Raw genomic sequence first — 5,305 nt, forward strand, 5'->3', positions numbered from 1 at the left:
CTTGTTTCTCCTGAGGGTGTGTAGGAACTCTTCCCCGAGAATAAACCCCTTCTTGGCAGTGCAGTCGAGCAGGTCATCAGCACACTCCTGCCTCACTGTGGCTGACCTTCTCCTGCCTGACACTGGCAAGGCCCTCAGATTGTCAGGCTGCAGCCCGAGTTTTCCAGTCTCTGCCCAGTAGCTCACCCAACTCTTCTGTTATTTCCTCTATCTGCACAAGAGGTCGAGTATCTAAATCGCTATTGTAGGTGATGAGGGCATTTTGGCTTCTGAACCCAATTTCCAATGTGTGTGGTCAGGGGATTCCCACCACCACCACCAAGCAATACTTAGGACACCAGCCGGGTGTCCTACAAGTCAACACGATTCTAACATGATCCGCCGTGAGATAGCATCAGACCACAAAACACCAGTTGCGAGCCCAGGTTGTTACCTCTGCTTCTGACCCACTGGCTATAAGTCTGAGGTCCCCATAGCCCCCTACTTGGGTTTCATTAATTTGCTGGAACAGCTCACAGAACTCAGGAAACCCATTTACTCACTAGATTACCAGTTTATTACAAAGAATACTAAAAGATATGAATCAACAGCCAGAATGAAGAGATACATAGGGCGAGGTCCAGAACAGAGGAGCTTCTGTCCTCACGGAGTTGGAACCCGTGGAAGCATTCCGGTTCCTCAACCTGGAAGCTCTCAAAACCCTCTCCTTTTGGGTTTTTAGGGAGGCTTCATTACCTAGGCATAACTGTTTGAATCATTGGCCATTGGTGATTGAACTCAATCTTCAGCCCCTCTCCCCTCCCTGGAAATCAGGGGATGAACTGAAAGTTCCTCTATTCATGGTCGGTTCCCCTAGCAACAAGTTCCCATCCTTAGTCACCTCATTAATATAAACCCAGTTGTAGTGGAAAGGAGTTTATTCTGAATAACAAGAAACCTATTTTACCTTTATGGCTGTGAAGCAATTTCAGGAACTGAGGACAAGAGTTCAAAAGGGTTTGGGGATCCGTGAGCCAGGACAAAGACCAAATACATATGAGAAATACAGAGAAATACCTTTTGGTCATCTAATGACCAAATACATATTTCTTATATGTACTACAATATTGCAGAGGGTAAAAATAATCTCATGAGGTATAAGGATGGGACTAATCTTCGTTTGAACCATATGAAATTCTTTTCTTGACAGTCAGAAAACAGTTAAGTATTGGCAATTTCATATGATTCACCTAATGGTTCTTCCTGCCTCAAAAGGCAATGTAGGGCACGTCAATTCCCCAAGTCAGCTACACTCATTCGATTTCCATGATTTCAGCAAAGCACATACACAGAGGACTCAAGCGTGTATCTCCAGCTCCCGCTTCTCTCCTGACCCATTGGACATCCCCATTTGGATGTCACAGATGCACCACAAAGTTGCTAATATGTCCCAGTTAAAATCACCCTTCCTTCCTTTTCTCAGACCTACTCATTCTGTATTCCTTATGGCACATGGCTCCAATGTCTACCCAAAGTCACCCAGGTCTACCCAGGAGACTTCTTGGCTGCTGTTTCCTTAATCTTCACCTCCACTCGATAGACACACGTATTAATGATGTCTCCTTAGCAGTGGTCAGTCAATTTCCTACTTCCCCACTGCCCTCTTCTAAGCCTACATTGGCCCATGCAAGTGTCCTGGGGCCATCTTGTTTCTCACTTGACTCTTTTTCAAGGCCTCCTACCAGGTAGTCCTCCATCCCCACAGGCCTTCTAGTCTTTGGGATCCATACCACCTGAGTTTTCTTTCTTTCTTTCTTTCTTTTTATAATAGCTTTTTTCTTTAACTTTTTATTTTATATTGGAGTATAGCCGATTAACAATGTGTGATAGTTTCAGGTGCACAGCAAAGCAACTCAGCCATGCATATACATGTATCCATTCTCCCCCGACTCCCTTCCCATACAGGCTGCCACATAACATTGAGCAGAGTTCCCTGTGCTATACAGTAGGTCCTTGTTGTACACAACCTGAGTTTTCACCAGTTAATAGTTACAAGTAACTGATTACTACTGTTAAAAATGACCAAAGAAGACAACTTAGGTGATACAAACAAACTTTATTTGATACTTCATGAAGTGAACAGTCAGAACGTCAAAATGGGGCGGAATGCAGGAAGCTTTTGTAGGCTAAAGAAGGAAGAAGGAAGTAAGTAGAGACCCCAGAGTTGGCTTCGTGTTTGGGGAACCACCTTTCTGATCAAGTGGAACATTTCCAGGGACACAAAAGTTGTCTAAGTTTTGCTTTGCTGACATGGCACCCTGGGCAGAAGCAGCTCCATCTTGGGCCAAGAAACTTATTTCAACACTGCACAGGAAGAACAATGTGCAACGCTATGCTCCCAGATGGCTGCAGCTGGGCAGAAGGGGGAAACGTGATCCTTCATCTTTCTGGAAGGGGAAATGATTTTTAACTGTCAGAAATCTGATAAAAAATTAAAAGTACATAAAATCAGTTACATAAACTGTAAAACATAAGTCATGATTCTATTTGTTTTGCGACAACTTAAAAAATGACTAATTTTTCATCAATGTAGAAAATAAATACGGATCACTACAATATCCAAGTGGTTGTTCCCACTTCCTCCCTCCCCTGCAAATATTATACTCACCCTGTGCCTGTGGTTGGAATTCAGTATTGGAAGTGGAGGAGGCTGGAGGGAGTGGAGGGCAGGAAGAGAGGATCCAGATGGAAAAGGTGGGAAAATGTCAGAGAGAAATTTCCCTTGTGCCCAGTTTCGCTCAGAGCTGCTTCTGCCTGGAGCTCTACAACAAAAACGGTTCAGAAAGGAAGCCAAAGAGAAAAAACTCTTTTGTGAAGCTTTCCAGGTATAGACATGTCTGAAAAGCTGATTGTGTTTCTTCCCAATCATGCAGGTCCACGGTCACCCAGGTCCAATCAGCACAAAGACTGAGATGATAAACATACGTCACAGAAGTTTCTGGACTCCAGGCTTCTTTTCAGAGACAAAAAATGCTTGAAATATACGGTTCTTCTCTGGAGGTTTTGTTCATCGCAGGCCCATGTTTTACTAGCTGTCAGTTGGGGAAGCAAAGGCAGGAGTCAGCACCATGTCCTGAGGATCTATCTTCTGGGGATTTCAGGAGACACCAGGGAGTGCTGTGAGCTATGGGGAAACATCCCACATCTGCCCTGGAGGAGCAGTTCATCTGGCTACTGTATTTTGTATAGCAACAACAGTGTTTCAATCAGATAGATGTTCTCCTACTTTCATTCATCCAGGTAGTTCATTTCTGCCCAGTCAGGCAGATTGGCTGAACAGAAAGACTAGCCTGTTCATCCCAGGGTCTGGAAATGCCAAATGTATTTCTTTTAAATCCTGGACTGCTTTTCACTGTACGAGGCCAAGCCTCCTTCCAGAAGGTTCTGCTTGGCAGTTAAGCCAGGTCGTGCACCTGGGCTGCTAGGGGTCGGGACCTCGTGTTGGGCTGTGAGGGCTGGAGGTCCCCCATTTGCCTCTACCGTGCAGTGAGCCAGGCTGGAGCAGTGGAAAGAGCATGGGGTTTACAGACAGTTTCTAGCAACGTTCCTTACTAGTGTTGTGACTTCTTTCTCGTTGTTAGCATTCAGTGCATTGTTAGCTATTATTATGAACAAGTATTAGAGGCCAAATGTCACCAGCACTAAGGCACTGTTGTCCTCTTGTCCCTTGCTACTTACAGATTGGTGCATAGATTGGTGCATCTTCATCACCAGGGAGCTTATTAGAAATGCAAACTCTCAGGCCCCACTCTAGAATGATGGAATCAGAATCTGTGTTTTGGGCTTCCCTGGTGGCACAGTGGTTGAGAGTCCGCCTGCCGATGCAGGGGACACGGGTTCGTGCCCCGGTCCGGGAAGATCCCACATGCCGCGGAGCGGCTGGGCCCGTGAGCCATGGCCGCTGAGCCTGCGCGTCTGGAGCATGTGCTCCGCAACGGGAGCGGCCACAACAGTGAGAGGCCCACGTACCAAAAAAAAAAAAAAAAAAAAACCAGAATCTGTGTTTTCTCAAGATCCCAGGAGGTTCCCACGTGAACAGTCTGAGAGGCCCTGAGGCCTAGTGGTCAAGCTTCCTGCCTCCCTGAAAGGGCCGACACACCCACTCTGCTTTATTCAGAAGGACAGTCTCTCCGAGTGTTCTTGTGGCGAACAGTCTTCCTACAACCCACATCTGGACACGTGGTCAAATCAAATATGAACTGACTTAATGGGGTCAGTGGGACAGGATATTTGATGCTGAGATTGACCATCACCATATTTAACTCCCATTTCATAACCATTTTGCTTTCTTCTTTCTGAAAAGGGTGGAGAATTATTTCAAAACAGTCCACCTCCCCAGCTGAGTCATGGATGAGGCTGTATGGTAGCTTTTTATACACTTCTCTGCCAAAACGTTTTTTTTAAGGAAAAAAAAAAAAAGTCCCTACCAGACACACCCTGGGAATCTGTTCCCTTCCCACCTGGCTTCTGGAGGTCAGTCGCTGCACAGATGGAGCTGGTCCGTGTGGCCACCTGGTGTCCCTTTCAGTGAATGTCACAGATTCTGCCTATTAAGTGCCCCTTTCTTACATCTGCACATGCAGGACACTGAGCCATTTGCAACGGCAATTTTTGAATGTGACCCACAATGCATCCTTGCAGCAACTCTCCATCAGGACACACTGAATTAGAGGCAGAGGCAGCTGCTGCTCCTAAAACCCAAGTTCCCAGTCCAAGGCCTCTGCCGACCATCTGTGACACCATGGAGACCCTGTTTAGAATCAGCAATGTTGCCTGGACCGTGAGCTGTGACTCTGAAGGTGTGTGCAAACAGAGATCTCACTCGTGTTTGGTTAAAATTTCCTATTCTTCCCATTTTCTATCCTAAAAAGATGTTTATGTCCACTGTGTGAAACTTTCAGCAGGAGTGGCCTTCATCCCATACTCTTGGCCAAGAGCTGTGCAATTCGTGGGCTGCATGGGAATTGGTCTGAGACCAGTGGAATCAAGGAAGGGGCTGGCTGTGGGTTCTGAAGATATGTCAGCCGGGGGTTGGTCGTTTGCAGGTAATAGAAACCCAACTCACACCAACTCAGGTTAGCTTAGTAACTGGGAAGAGTGCTGAGTGGCTCACAGGTAGAAGAGAGAGTTGAGAACCAGGGTGTTGGGAACTCTAATAGGAGATGATGTAATGCTTCCAGGAATTTCTCTCCTTGGTGTGTGTGTGTGTGTGTGTGTGTGTGTGTGTGTGTGTACATACACTCAGGCTGGCTTCCTCTTTGCCACG

At 46.3% G+C, this 5,305-nt stretch overlaps 1 long non-coding RNA gene across 1 annotated transcript; it reads right to left on the minus strand.

Moving 5' to 3' along the window:
- Positions 1-2,075: 2,075 nt before the first annotated feature.
- Positions 2,076-3,383, minus strand: LOC137224522 (uncharacterized). The gene is made up of 2 exons (XR_010943371.1): positions 2,648-3,383; positions 2,076-2,460 (listed from the first exon to the last, which is right to left on the minus strand). It is a non-coding gene; the product is annotated as an uncharacterized lncRNA (long non-coding RNA).
- Positions 3,384-5,305: the final 1,922 nt, after the last annotated feature.

The sequence above is a fragment of the Pseudorca crassidens genome, chromosome 5 (assembly GCF_039906515.1).
Source record: "Pseudorca crassidens isolate mPseCra1 chromosome 5, mPseCra1.hap1, whole genome shotgun sequence".
NCBI classification, from domain to species: domain Eukaryota; kingdom Metazoa; phylum Chordata; class Mammalia; order Artiodactyla; family Delphinidae; genus Pseudorca; species Pseudorca crassidens.